Genomic DNA, 16,175 nt, shown 5'->3' on the forward strand with positions numbered 1-16,175 from the left:
TTTGGACAGTTTACGCTGTAGTGTCACAGTGTCCTTAACAGGCATCGCCATCTTAAAGCCCCCACTGCGGTCTGGGCATATCATGGGCTGGCAATACTAACCAGCTGGGGTTTGGTAGTTGTGGAACATTACATAGAGTCTGGGGACCCCTCGGTTTTGTTTCCAGTAAATGTATCTGTATCAGATGCCATGATACCCCATAACTGCCCCCCTCAGTGACATCCATCACTGCCCCGGCATAGATTGCATTATGGAGATGCCCCTGGGACCCGCCCTGTCCTGGCTGAGGAGGGAGCTGGTAAGATTAGTGCTGCTGACGGGTCATCCACCATCTCATGCTGCTGCAATCACATTTCATCCCTCTGATGGTAGAAAGATTATACACATCCCACCCTATCCCTGCGCGCACAGCTGCCGTGTGTGTGGGGGGCAGACAGGGAGGAGGGCATCATCCGACCTAAGGGGATGCACAGAATGAGGATGCAAAGACTGACAATGCATAGTACATGGTGGTAATGCAGGGACCATAGATAGCAGAGTGGGAGATTTCAGACTATAGAAAGCAGGGGGTGAAAATGCAGGGACTAGAAAGGAGTGAGACTACAAAGGACTAAAAAGAAGGGAGTGAGACTGAAAGGGACTAAAAAGAAGGGAGTGAGACTGCAAGGGACTAAAAAGAAGGGAGTGAGACTGCAAGGGACTAAAAAGAAGGGAGCGAGACTGCAAAAAGAAGGGAGGGAGACTGCAAGGGACTAAAAAGAAGGGAGCAAGACTGCAAGGGACTAAAAAGAAAGGAGTGAGACTGCAAGGGACTAAAAAGAAGAGAGTGAGACTGCAAGGGACTAAAAAGAAGGGAGTGAGACTGCAAGGGACTAAAAAGAAGGGAGTGAGACTGCAAGGGACTAAAAAGAAGGGAGTGAGACTGCAAGGGACTAAAAAGAAGGGAGTGAGACTGCAAGGGACTAAAAAGAAGGGAGTGAGACTGCAAGGGACTAAAAAGAAGGGAGTGAGACTGCAAGAGACTAAAAAGAAGGGAGTGAGACTGCAAGGGACTAAAAGGAAGGGAGTGAGACTGCAAGGGATTAGAAAGCATGGAGTGAAACTGCAGGGACCAGAATGCAGGGAGTGAGACTGCAAGGGATTAGAAGGCAGGGAGTGAGACTGCAAGAGACTAAAAAGAAGGGAGTGAGACTGCAAGGGACTAAAAAGAAGGGAGCGAGACTGCAAGGGACTAAAAAGAAGGGAGCGAGACTGCAAGGGACTAAAAAGAAGGGAGTGAGACTGCAAGGGACTAAAAAGAAGGGAGTGAGACTGCAAGGGATTAAAAAGAAGGGAGTGAGACTGCAAGGGACTAAAAAGAAGGGAGTGAGACTGCAAGGGACTAAAAAGAAGGGAGTGAGACTGCAAGAGACTAAAAAGAAGGGAGTGAGACTGCAAGGGACTAAAAAGAAGGGAGTGAGACTGCAAGGGATTAGAAAGCATGGAGTGAAACTGCAGGGACCAGAATGCAGGGAGTGAGACTGCAAGGGACTAGAAGGCAGGGAGTGAGACTGCAAGAGACTAAAAAGAAGGGAGTGAGACTGCAAGGGACTAAAAAGAAGGGAGTGAGACTGCAAGGGACTAGATAGAAGGGAGTGAGACTGCAAGAGACTAAAAAGAAGGGAGTGAGACTGCAAGGGATTAGAAAGCATGGAGTGAAACTGCAGGGACCAGAATGCAGGGAGTGAGACTGCAAGGGACTAAAAAGAAGGGAGTGAGGCTGCAAGGGACTAGAAGGCAGGGAGTGAGGCTGCAAGAGACTAAAAAGAAGGGAGTGAGACTGCAAGGGACTAAAAAGAAGGGAGTGAGACTGCAAGGGATTAGAAAGCATGGAGTGAAACTGCAGGGACCAGAATGCAGGGAGTGAGACTGCAAGGGACTAGAAGGCAGGGAGTGAGACTGCAAGAGACTAAAAAGAAGGGAGTGAGACTGCAAGGGACTAGATAGAAGGGAGTAAGACTGCAAGAGACTAAAAAGAAGGGAGTGAGACTGCAAGGGATTAGAAAGCATGGAGTGAAACTGCAGGGACCAGAATGCAGGGAGTGAGACTGCAAGGGACAAGAAGGCAGGGAGTGAGGCTGCAGGGACTAGAAAGCAGAGAGTGAGACTACAAGGGAATAGAAAGCAGGGAGTGAGACTGCAAGGACCAGAGGGCAGGGAGTAAGACTACAAGGGACTATAGAAAGCAGGGAATGAGACTGCAGGAATAAGAAAGAAGGGAGTGGGACTACAAGGGACTAGAAAGAAGGGAGTGAGACTACAAGGGACTAGAAAGCAGGGAGTGGGACTGCAAGGGACTAGAAAGCAGGGAGTAAGACTGCAAGGGATTAGAAAGCATGGAGTGAGACTGCAAGGGACCAGAATGCAGGGAGTGAGACTGCAAGGGACTAGAAGGCAGGGAGAGAGGCTTACAGGGACTAGAAAGCAGGGAGTAAGACTAGAAGGGATTAGAAAGCAGTAAGACTACAAAGGATTAGAAAGCAGGGAGTGAGACTGCAGGGACTCGAAGGCAGGGAGTGAGACTACAAGGGAATAAAAAGCAGGGAGTGAGACTGCAAGGACCAGAGGGCAGGGAGTAAGGCTACAAGGGACTATAGAAAGCAGGGAGTGAGACTGCAGGAATTAGAAAGAAGGGAGTGGGACTACAAGGGACTAGAAAGAAGGGAGTGAGACTACAAGGGACTAGAAAGCAGGGAGTGAGAATGCAGGAACTATAGAAAGCAGGGAGTGAGAATGCAGGAACTATAGAAAGCAGGGAGTGAGAATGCAGGGACTATAGAAAGCAGGGAGTGAGACTGCACAGGACTATAGAAAACAAGAAGTGAGACTGCAAGGGACTATACATAGAAGAGATTAAAATTGATGAAATAATATGCAGTGATTTGAGAATGCAAGGACTAGAGGTAAGGGGTGGAAATGCAGAGAATATACAGGATGATTCATTCGCTACTTTACCTGGAAAAAATTGCTGTAGCTCTAAAAGAGTTGACCTACCGTACTGAAATTTGGACTGCACATACCTTGGTTCATGAGAAACTGATGTTTTAAAGCAGGTGTTGAAAATATCCACCAGTCGCATACAAGCACGCCTGCACTCACTGTTGCGTATTGTTGAATTAATTCTGCAGGACGTCTGGGGTCATAGCCTGAATTTCTCGCTGTATGTGCTCTCGGAGTGCCCAGGGCCGGACTGGGACTAAAATTCAGCCCTGGCATTTGAAGTTACACAGGCCCACTTGTCACATGGTGACTGTATAATATCTTTGTACACTTGTAGGCAGGGCCGGTTTTAGGCAAAGTGGGGCCCTAGGCAAAGTTTAAAATGGGGCCCCAAATGCTAATATATTGCACATCACACAAAAGCATTTCGGTTGTATTTACATGCGCTGAGTTCAGGCTGCTAAATGAGTTTGATCGACAATACTGAAGTTGTTCAATGCTTGTTTCCCGGCCTCTTTCCACCAGCTGAGGAATAATGATGGGACAGAACGATCACTAATAGATCACTAACAGATCACCATACAGTATCATGTTATCAGCAGCACATCTACAGTTTACACGGGTGATGTGCTGCTGAGAACAATGATTTTTGTTCCAGCAAAAACAATCTGAATATACAGCATTTTACTTGTTTAGTAAAATACACCCCGTAGTCCTCCATATATTATAATGTGCACCACAGTCCTCCATATAGTATAATACACTCCCTATAGTCCTCCATATATTAAAATACATGGATCAGTCCTCCATATAGCATAATACACTCCTCATGGTGCTCCATATAGTATAATGCACCGCCATAGTCATCCATGTAATAATAATCTTTATTTTTTAATAATCTTTATCCATGTAGTACAATTCACTTCCCCCATAGTTCTTCATATAGTATAACGCATTCCCCATAGTCCTCAATACAGTATAATGCAGCCCACATTTAGTATAATGCAGCCACCACCCTACAGAATATAATGCAGCCACCCCAGAGTATAATGCAGCCACCCCATAGAATATAATGCAGCCCCCCTCATAGAGTATGGTGCAATCACCCCTCAAAGAATATAAATATAATACAGCCCCCCATAGAATATAATGTAGCCCCGAATAGAATAGAATACAGCCCACCTCCCCACAGGATATAATGCAGCCCCATCAAAGAGTATGATGCAATCATCCCTCATAAAGTCTAATACAGCCCCCCATAGAATATAATACAACCCAACTCCCCATAATATATAATATATATAATGTAGCCCCCATAGAATATAATGCAGCCCCCCATAGTATATAACACAGCCTCCCCCATAGAATATAATATACCCCCCATAGTATATAACACGGCCTCCCCCATAGAATATAATATACCCCCCATAGTATATAGCAAAGCCCGCATAGTATATAGCACAACCCGCAGAGCAGATAACACAGCCCACGTAGTAATATACAGCACAGCCCACACAGTAGCATACCACGTAGCAGTATACAGCACAGCCCACGTAGCAGTATACAGCACAGCCCACATAGCAGTATACAGCACAGCCCACGTAGTAGTATACAGCACAGACCACTTAGCAGTATACAGCACAGCCTACATAGTAGTATACAGCACAGCCTGCATCTCTCCCCGCCCCCCCCCCCCCGAGAATGGCCCCACAGTCCAGTATAAAAAACCAAAACACAGTCCTCACCTCTCCTCGTGCCCGCATTGCTCCCTGCTCATGTCTCGGCGGCTGCCGCTGCACTGCCTGGCACACAGTGAGTGTGCATGCACCCGCAGTGTCAGAGGCAGAGCGGGGAATGATGGGAGAGGGGGCGTCAGCAGACGCTCTGTCCTCCATCATTGCATTCAACTGTACCGGCGTCAGAGATGCCGGTATAGTTGAATGCGGTGGCGCTAGTGGGGGGGTGAGTCGGCGTGCAGCGGCCCACTACCGGCACTGGCCCTTCTGGCATTTGCCAGAAGTGTCCAATGGCCAGTCCGGCCCTGGGAGTGCCTGTAATGTTTGTGGCTTATTACTGTACACGCAACACTTAAAATGGCTTCAAAGGAAATAATCCGGCAATTATTTTCTCTTGATTGTCCATTTCAATTCCTGAACGATAGTGACTCTGGACGAACACGACCTTTTTTGGCCACTAGTTGACATGTCGAATAAGACATGCCTGTCTCCTAGGAAAGATTGTGCAACAATTTACATGGAAATGCCAGAAGTGCCTGTTTTTTCACATTCTTTATTGTTTCCATAGACATTTTCGGACTTCCTCCATCATGCCTGTCCAGTAATATTCCTCTACGCTCCAGCTTCTTTACTAGTGACAAAATACACGCTATACACAGATTTTGACCTCCAAACTTCTTAAGAAAATCACTTTGGCACCTCTTTAACCCCTAAGGCTACGTTCACATTTGCGTTGCGTCGGGCGCAGGTTCGGCAACGCGTGCGTCATTCGCCCCTATATTTAACATGGGGGTGCATGGACATGCGTTGTCTTGCGTTTTGTGATGCATGCGTCATTTTTGGCGCAAGCGTCAGGGCGCAGAGGACGCAGCATGTTGCTTTTTTTTGCATCCAAAATCAAGCCAAAAATGGACGCATGCGTCACAAAACAATGCGTTTTTGCATGCGTTTTGCATGCGTTGTGCGCTGCGTCGCCGACGCAACGCCCAACAATACAAATGTGAACGTAGCCTAAGGGTGGTTTGCACGTTAATGACCGGGCCAATTTTTACAATTCTGACCACATATTGACATATTGTACTTCATGGTAGTGGTAAAATGTCTTCAATAAGACTTGCGTTTATTTGTGAAAAAATGGAAATTTGGCGAAAATTTTGAAAATTTCACAATTTTCCAACTTTTAATTTTTATGCCCTTAAATCACAGAGCTATGTCACATAAAATACTTAATAAGTAACATTTCCCACATGTCTACTTTACATCAGCACAATTTTGGAACCCAAATTTTTTTTTTAGGGAGTTATAAGGGTTAAAAGTTGACCAGCAATTTCTCATTTTTACACCATTTTTTTTTAGGGACCACATCTCATTTGAAGTCATTGAGGGGTCTGTATGATAGAAAATAACCAAGTGTGACACCATTATAAAAACTGCACCCTTCAAGGTGCTCAAAACCACATTCAAGAAGTTTATTAACCCTTCAGGTATTTCACAGGAATTTTTGGAATGTTTAAATAAAAATGAACATTTAACTTTTTTTCACACAAAATTTACTTCAGCTCCAATTTGATTTATTTTATCAAGGGTAACAGGAGAAAATGGAGCCCAAAAGTTGTTGTACAATTTGTACTTTGTACGCCGATACCCCATATGTGGGTGTAAACCACTGTTTGGGCGAATGGCAGAGCTCGGAATGGAAGGAGCACTATTTGACTTTTCAATGCAAAATTGACTGGAATTGAGATGGGGCGCCATGTTGCATTTGGAGAGCCCCTGATGTGCCTAAACATTGAAACCCCCCAAAAGTGACACAATTTTTGGAAAGTAGACCCCCTAAGGAACTTATCTAGATGTGTTGTGAGAGCTTTGAACCCCCAAGTGTTTCACTGCAGTTTATAACGCAGAGCCGTGAAAATAAAAAATCATTTTTTTCCCACAAAAATGTTTTTTTAGCCCAATTTGATTTATTTTCCCAAGGGTAACAAAAGAAATTGGACCCAAAAAGTTGTTGTCCAATTTGTCCTGAGTACGCTGATACCCCATATGTTGGGGTAAACCCCTGTTTGGGCGCACGGGAGAGCTCAGAAGGGAAGGAGCACTGTTTTACTTTTTCAACGCAGAATTGGCTGGAATTGAGATGGGACGCCATGTTGCGTTTGGAGAGCCCCTGATGTGCCTAAACAGTGGAAACCCCCAATTCTAACTGAAACCCTAACCCTAGCCCTAACCCTAATCCCAACCCTAACCCTAATCCTAACTCTAGCCCTAACCCCAACCCTAGCCCTAACACTAGCCTTAATGGGAAAATGGAAATAAATACATTTTTTTAAATTTTATCATTTTTCCCTAAGTAAGGGGGTGATGAAGGGGGGTTTGATTTACTATTTATAGCGTTTTTTTAGCGGACTTTTATGATTGACAGCCGTCACAGACTAAAAGACGCTTTTTATTGCAAAAAATAGTTTTTGTGTGTCCACATTTTGAGAGCTATAATTTTTCCATATTTTGGTCCACAGAGTCATGTGAGGTCTTGTTTTTTTGCGGGACGAGTTGACGTTTTTATTGGTAACATTTTCGGGCACATGACATTTTTTGATCGCTTTTTATTCTGAATTTTGTGAGGCAGAATGAGCAAAAACCAGCTATTCATGAATTTATTTTTTTTGGGGGGCGCTTATACCGTTCCTCGTTTGGTAAAATTGATAAAGCAATGTTATTCTTCGGGTCAGTACGATTACAGCGATACCTCATTTATATAATTTTTTTTATGTTTTGGCGCTTTTATACGATAAAAACTATTTTATAGAAAAAATAATTATTTTTGCATCGCTTTATTCTGAGGACTATAACTTTTTTATGTTTTCGCTGATGATGCTGTATGGTGGCTCGTTTTTTGTGGGACAAGATGATGTTTTCAGCAGTACCATGGTTATTTATATCCGTCTTTTTGATCGCGTGGTATTCCACTTTTTGTTCGGCGGTATGATAATAAAGAGTTGCTTTTTGCCTCGTTTTTTTTTTTTTTTTTTACCGCGTTCACTTAAGGGGTTAACTAGCGGGACAGTTTTATAGGGGGGTCGTTACGGACACGGCAATACTAAATATGTGTACTTTATTTTTTTAGTATTTAGATAAAGAAATGTATTTATGGGAACAATATATATATATTTTTTCTTTATTTAGGTTTTTTTTTTACACATGTGAATACTTTTTTTTTTTACTTTATAACATTGTCCCAGTGGTGGGCATCATGTTATAGTGACAGATCGCTGATCTGACACTTTGCACAGCACTGTGTCAGATCAGCGATCTGACATGCAAGGCTGCAGGCTTACCAGGGCTTTATCTGAGCAGGCGCTGGTAAGCCACCTCCCTGCAGGACCCGGATGTAGCCCCGTGGCTATTTGGAGGGAGGCGGAGGTAGGAGACCCTCAGAGCAACGCGATCACATCGCGTTGCTCCGAGGGTCTCAGGGAAGTACGCAGGGAGCCCCCTCCCTGCGCGATGCTTCCCTATGCCACCGATACACTGCAATCATGTTTGATCGCAGTGTGCCGTGAGTAGATGTGCCAGGGGCGGTCCGTGACCGCTCCTGGTACATAGTGCCGGATGTCAGCTGCGATTGTCAGCTGACACCCGGCCGCGATTGGCCGCACTCCCCCTGTGAGCGCGGCCGATCGCATATGACGTACTATCCCGTCACTGGGAATTAAGTCCCAGGTCACCTTGACGGGATAGTACGCCATATGGGATTAGGGGGTTAAGGACTCAGTTTTCCAATAGGTTTTCACAATGAAAACACGCTCCTCTAAACTGTATCTGTACATTGTTAACAAATGAAGAAGGAATTCAGCAGGGGTGAAAAGCAAGCACCACACAAACTATCGACATGCAGAAAAGTGTGCAGCAAGTCTATCTCGTATTGTAGACCGGCAGGGTGACAAGTCGGCAAGACCACTTGGGGCGAGGATATTTCTCAACGCTGTTGCTGAGGTTCACTGTATGCTCACATCTCAACCAAAGTATGTACAGTCCAAATTTCAGTACAATCAGCAATCTCTTTTAGAAGTTACAGCAATTTTTCCGGGTAAAGTAGGGACTCAATCACCTTGTAGAAAGCAGGGGATGAAAATGGAAGGACTATAGAAGGGGATGAGAATCAAGGAGGGAATATATAAAGTATGCAACTGTCTACAATAAACCATTATAAATCTCAATGATCCGTATAATATTGGTTGGATTCCATTGTCTTGAGAGTTCAGTGACTTTCAACAACCTCATTCTTTTACACCTGGTGGGGTGTAGTAAGCACCCCTATTTGTTCCCTATCTTAGACTGAGATGCGTATCCAGGACCAGAGGCTGCTGGCCCAGCTGAGATTTCTACATGCAAGGATTCGGGAGTACAGGCTTGAATCTACATACTGGTCAAATACGCGTCCTATCCAGGAGTCACATGGAGTCAGAGGTCGTTCCACATCAGAAGACATAAGTCTGGTTGCCCACAAGGAAGATGGATCTCCATCTACTTTACAGATGGTTCTCAGAAGAAATTCTGTCCCATAGCGCTCATCCTTAGGGCTCATGCAGACAAGCATTTTCTGTCCGAGTGCTATCTGACAAAACATTGTCAGATCGCTTGGACCAAATGATATTCTATGGGGCCGTGCACATGTCCAATTTATTTCCTCAGACAGAGTCTGTCTGAGTAAAAGAATCGCACCGTGCTTGATTTGCATCCGATATTTTGATTGCACTCAACCAGGTAGGTCAATGAGTGCGTGGAAAAAAAAATCAGACTGCACGACTGACAGAATGGGAAGATGGAGACACTTTTTTCTCTATCTTCTCCTCATCCAAGAAAATCAAATCATACTATGATTACACTCTGATCAAACTCTGATCAGAGTATGATTAGCATAATTGGACCGATTCTCTCAGATAAGATAAAATACGCTGGTGTGACCCTAGCCTTAAAGGGGCCCATGAGATTATTTAACCGTCTGCTTCATTTTCTCCCATAAACTGCGACACTCCCGTCTTGTTTGTAGACTGTAGATTTCTATTCAGTAAGCGAAATTGATCAATATTAGAGAGGTTGACCTCTACTTTTATATTGATGGCCAATCCTTGGGAATATCTGATCTGTGTGGGTGCGACACCCTGTACTCGCTGCGATCAGTTATGGATGCCCGCTGAAAGTTGTCTAATGCAGCTCCGTCAAAACTATAGTGGCAATGGCCAAGTACCACAGATCACCTCCTATTTATATTAACAGGAGGTGGATCTGTGGTACATAGCCACTATAGAAATGACAGAGCTGCTGTGTTCCAGCAGTATCCGAGCGCTTCCAGTGGCTGCCGGTAACAGCTGATCTGATATATTGATAAAAAAAACTTAGTAACAAATTACTTTAAAGAGGTTTTAGTGTATCAGAAAAGGATGGTTGCTTTTTTTCCCAAAAACAGTGCCCCATCTTTCGACAAGTTGTGGTATTGCCTTTCAGCATCCCACAGTGAATGGAGCTGTGCTGCAAACCCCACACAAAACCTGTAGAAAGAGCAATCACAATTTTTTTTTTAGAAAAAAAACAAAACATGTTTTTCTAATCCTGTAAAACCCCTTTAAGTAGTCAAGATGACCAGACATTGTAAGTCTCCTTCCAGTAATCACTGCCCCAACTTTTTGAAAAAATGGGCGGATCTAGGCCAGGATGGTGAGTGGACAAGCCTGCCCAACAAATTTATCACAATTTACATTACAAAAGGTGGCCTACATTTCTGGTAGTGGCGCACATCAATTGAAAGATGTACCAAGTTCACTGAGAAGCACACTTTTTTGGCACATACAAGTATTAGTCCAGCACTCCCTTCATAAAAAATGGCGTACAAAAAGCAATTCTTAATGAATCAGGGCCAGAGCATTTGGAAAATTGCCAAAAGTGGGTTCAAAAGGAATGGGAAATACCAAGAAAGAACTTATACTTGCATTTCTTGTTGGATCCAATTCTAGACTTGGTTAAAAAGCCACACACAGAAATTGGGACAGTGAGGTTAATGTCATTCCACTTTTAAGCTTCAGAACCTGAACTGCGACAGTGTGACCATGTCTACCAACTACAATATACTGGATTTACGAATGCTCATAGTGTTTTCTGCTGTCAATGAGCAACAAAAGACAAAAATAGCTGCCCTCGATCCAAGAATGTATTTGATGTACCCAGAAACAATAATCATCTCCTCCTCATTATCATCGTGTTGTATCAACGTGAGCAAATTTTCATATTGTGGATCTCCTGGAAACATTTGAAAGTAATTTCCTGTATTTTATTTATTATTTTTGTAAATAAATGCAATTGTATAATCAAACATTCTGCCACTTTTTTTCAGCTTACATTTACGTACAATCATTTTACATCAGTCTTTCACACAGGCTTGTTTTATTGACAGCGACCAGGTGTTACCTGTGAGCCGATGGGATAATGTGTTATTGTATGTGAGCGACTTGTTCCCGTGAAAACCCTTCAACCTAACATTTAAAGGGAATCTGTCATACGATTTATTTTGCCTGGTTAAGCGATTGCAGCAAGGTATGTTTTTCTCTGAAAGGCTCCATTTCAGATAAAACATTGTTTTAGATGGTAGCCTGGGATTTCAAGGAGAGATCTGACTAGTCCAGAGTGGCCCCTGCAGTCCCATTCTTCCAGCCACAGTTGATTGATAGGTGACTCTGGCGTGTGTAGGGATGTGGACTGTCTTAGGCCGGGTTCACATTAGCTTTTGAGTCTGCAGCGTGGTGCTGTGGACTTCTTTCCTTAGCTCCACCTACTTCTGCAGTCCTGCGTACCTATCTTTAACATTGTATACGCAGGGACATGCATTGTATGCGGATGCGTCCGCGTGCGTTGTTTTGATGTGCCCGCCGTACGCAACATGTTGAATTTTCTTGTGTTCGGCGGGCATGTAAAAGGTAGGTACACAGGACGCATGCAGAAGTAGACGGAGCTTAAGGAAAGAAGTTCGCAGCACCATGCTGCGGACTCAAATGCTAATGTGAACTTAGCCTTACCCTGTTCCTGCCCCTGAAGACAACAATCGCGCTATGTGTAAAAGTTTCATGCAGTTTTATATGTATTGTGAATAGTGATGTGTATAGTATATAATGTGTTATGGTAATGTACAGCATATACAGTCATGGCCAAAAGTATTGACACCCCTGCAATTCTGTCAGAAAATACTCATTTTCTTCCTGAAAATGATTGCAAACACACATTATTTGGTACTATTATCTTCATTTAATTTGTCTTAAATGAAAAAACACAAAAGAAAATGAAGCAAAAAGCAAAACATTGATCATTTCACACAAAACTCCAAAAATGGGCCAGACAAAAGTATTTGCACCCTCAGCCTAAAGGTACCTTCACACATAACGATATTGTTAACGATATCGTTGCTTTTTGTGACGTAGCAACGATATCGTTAATAAAATCGCTATGTGTGACAGCGACCAACGATCAGGCCCCTGCTGGGAGATCGTTGGTCGCTGAACAAAGTCCAGAACTTTATTTCGTCGCTGGATCTCCCGTGGACATCGCTGGATCGGCGTGTGTGACACCGATCCAGCGATGTCTTCACTGGTAACCAGGGTAAACATCGGGTAACTAAGCGCAGGGCCGCGCTTAGTAACCCGATATTTACCCTGGTTACCATGCTAAAAGTAAAAAAAAACAAACACTAGATACTTACCTACCGCTGTCTGTCCTCCAGCGCTGTGCTCTGCACTCCTCCTGTACTGGCTGTGAGCCGGAAAGCAGAGCGGTGACGTCACCGCTCTGCTTTCCGGCTCCCAGACAGTACAGGAGGAGAGCAGAGAAGCAGAGCGCAGCGCTGGAGGACAGACGGCTGTAGGTAAGTATGTACTGTTTGTTTTTTTTTACTTTTAGCATGGTAACCAGGGTAAACATCGGGTTACTAAGCGCGGCCCTGCGCTTAGTTACCCGATGTTTACCCTGGTTACCGGCATCGTTGGTCGCTGGAGAGCGGTCTGTGTGACAGCTCTCCAGCGACCAAACAGCGACGCTGCAGCGATTCGGATCGTTGTCGGTATCGCTGCAGCGTCGCTAAATGTGAAGGGGCCTTAATACTTGGTTGCACAACCTTTAGCCAAAATAACTGCGACCAACCGCTTCCGGTAACCATCAATGAGTTTCTTACAATGCTCTGCTGGAATTTTAGACCATTCTTCTTTGGCAAACTGCTCCAGGTCCCTGATATTTGAAGGGTGCCTTCTCCAAACTGCCATTTTTAGATTTCTCCACAGGTGTTCTATGGGATTCAGGTCTGGACTCATTGCTGGCCACTTTAGAAGTCTCCAGTGCTTTATCTCAAACCATTTTCTAGTGCTTTTTGAAGTGTGTTTTAGGTCATTGTCCTGCTGGAAGACCCATGACCTCTATGGGAGAACCAGCTTTCTCACACTGGGCCCTACATTATGCTGCAAAATTTGTTGGTTGTCTTCAGACTTCATAATGCCATGCACACGGTCAAGCAGTCCAGTGCCAGAGGCAGCAAAGCAACCCCAAAACATCAGGGAACCTCCGCCATGTTTGACTGTAGGGACCGTGTTCTTTTCTTTGAATGCCTCTTTTTTTCTCCTGTAAACTCTATGTTGATGCCTTTGCTCAAAAAGCTCTACTTTTGTCTCATCTGACCAGAGAACATTCTTCCAAAACGTTTTAGGCTTTTTCAGGTAAGTTTTGGCAAACTCCAGCCTGGCTTTTTTATGTCTCAGGGTAAGAAGTGGGGTCTTCCTGGGTCTCCTACCATACAGTCCCTTTTCATTCAGACGCCGACGGATAGTACGGGTTGACACTGTTGTACCCTCGGACTGCAGGGCAGCTTGAACTTGTTTGGATGTTAGTCGAGGTTCTTTATCCAACATCTGCACAATCTTGCGTTGAAATCTCCTGTCAATTTTTCTTTTCCGTCCACATCTAGGGAGGTTAGCCACAGTGCCATGGGCTTTAAAATTCTTGATGACACTGCGCACGGTAGACACAGGAACATTCAGGTCTTTGGAGATGGACTTGTAGCCTTGAGATTGCTCATGCTTCCTCACAATTTGGTTTTTCAAGTCCTCAGACAGTTCTTTGGTCTTCTTTCTTTTCTCCATGCTCAATGTGGTACACACAAGGACACAGGACAGAGGTTGAGTCAACTTTAATCCATGTCAACTGGCTGCAAGTGTGATTTAGTTATTGGCAACACCTGTTAGGTGCCACAGGTAAGTTACAGGTGCTGTTAATTACACAAATTAGAGAAGCATCACATGATTTTTCGAAGAGTGCTAATACTTTTGTCCTCCCCCTTTTTCATGCTTGGTGTGGAATTATATCCAATTTGGCTTTAGAACAATTCTTTTCGTCTTTTTTTCATTTAAGACAAATTAAATGAAGAAAATAATACCAAATAATTTGTGTTTGCAATCATTTTCAGGAAGAAAATGAGTATTATCTGACAGAATTGCAGGGGTGTCAATACTTTTGGCCATGACTGTAAGTAATGTGAAGTGTTAATGTGTAATGTGAGTAGTGCATAGTGCAGGGTAAGGGTACCGTCACACTATACGATTTACCTACGATCACGACCAGCGATATGACCTGGCCGTGATCGTAGGTAAATCGTAGTGTGGTCGCTGGGGAGCTGTCACACAGACAGCTCTCCAGCGACCAACGATGCCGAGGTCCCTGGGTAACCAGGGTAAACATTGGGTAACTAAGCGCAGGACCGCGCTTAGTTACCCGATGTTTACCCTGGTTACAAGCGTTAAACTAAAAAAAAACAAACAGCACATACTTACATTCTGGTGTCCGTCAGGTCCCTTGCCGTCTGCTTCCCGCACTCAGTGACTGCCGGCCCGTAAAGTGAAAGTGAAAGCACAGCCGCTGTGCTCTGCTTTCACTTTACGGCCGGCAGTCACAGTGCGGGAAGCAGACAGCAAGGGACCTGACGGACACCAGAATGTAAGTATGTGCTGTTTGATTTTTTTTAGTTTAACGCTTGTAACCAGGGTAAACATCGGGTAACTAAGCGCGGTCCTGCGCTTAGTTACCCGATGTTTACCCTGGTTACAAGCGAACGCATCGCTGGATCGCATCGCTAGATCGCTAGATCGGTGTCACACACACCGATCTAGCGATGACAGCGGGAGATCCAGCGATGAAAGAAAGTTCCAAACGATCTGCTACGACGTACGATTCTCAGCAGGATCCCTGATCGCTGCTGCGTTTCAGACACAGCGATATCGTAACGATATCGCTGGAACGTCACGAATCGTACCGTCGTAGCGATCGAAATGTTATAGTGTGACGGTACCCTAAGCACAGGATGAGATTAGGGATAAGTATTGTTTATATAGTAAGCAGTTTGGCAACAGTATAGGACATAGGATAAGAACAATGGGTTTAGTCTATAGAATAGGAAATAGTGATAGAACTACCCCAGTGGGAGGGAACTAGTGTTGATAAAGGGGGGTGTCACTTCCTGATAGCTGGGAGATAGAGAAGTGCAAGGTCAAGTTCAGGTACAATGTGTGCAAACTGTAAAGCGCTGCGGAATATGTTAGCGCTATATAAAATAAAGATTATTATTAACTTGTCCTCGGCAAGCTTTGATTCATGTTGCCCATGGTTCGGCCAGCATATGAATCTAGTGACAGGCTATCTTTAACCCCTTACCGGCATCGGACGTACTATACCGTCCGATGCCGGCTCCCCTGCTTTGATGCAGGGCTCCGCGGTGAGCCCGCATCAAAGCCGGGACATGTCAGCTGTTTTGAACAGCTGACATGTGCCCGTAATAGGCGCGGGCAGAATCGCGATCTGCCCGCACCTATTAACTAGTTAAATGCCGCTGTCAAACGCAGACAGCGGCATTTAACTACTGCTTCCGGCCGGGCGGCCGGAAATGACGTCATCGCCGACCCCCATCACATGATCGGGGGTCGGCGATGCTTGTATATTGTAACCATAGAGGTCCCAGAGACCTCTATGGTTACTGATCGCCGGTAGCTGTGAGTGCCACCCTGTGGTCGGCGCTCACAGCACACCTCCATTTCTGCTACATAGCAGCGATCAGCAGATCGCTGCTATGTAGCAGAGCCGATCGCGTTGTGCCTGCTTCTAGCCTCCCATGGAGGCTATTGAAGCATGGCAAAAGTTAAAAAAAAAGTTTAAAAAAATGTGAAAAAAAAAAAAAAACATAAAAGTTTAAATCACCCCCCTTTCGCCCCAATCAAAATAAATCAATAAAAAAAATATCAAATCTACGCATATTTGGTATCGCCGCGCTCAGAATCGCCCGATCTATCAATTAAAAAAAAGTATTAACCTGATCGCTAAACAGCGTAGCGGGAAAAAAATTTGAAACGCCAGAATTACGTTTTTTTGGTCGCCGCGACATTG

At 44.5% G+C, this 16,175-nt stretch overlaps 1 long non-coding RNA gene across 1 annotated transcript; it reads left to right on the forward strand.

Moving 5' to 3' along the window:
* The first annotated feature begins 63 nt into the window (after window positions 1-63).
* Window positions 64-11,082, forward strand: LOC138664384 (uncharacterized). Its single transcript, XR_011318338.1, has 2 exons — window positions 64-298; window positions 9,050-11,082. It is a non-coding gene; the product is annotated as an uncharacterized lncRNA (long non-coding RNA).
* The last annotated feature ends 5,093 nt before the right edge of the window (window positions 11,083-16,175 follow it).

Source organism: Ranitomeya imitator, chromosome 2 (assembly GCF_032444005.1).
Source record: "Ranitomeya imitator isolate aRanImi1 chromosome 2, aRanImi1.pri, whole genome shotgun sequence".
NCBI lineage: Eukaryota > Metazoa > Chordata > Amphibia > Anura > Dendrobatidae > Ranitomeya > Ranitomeya imitator.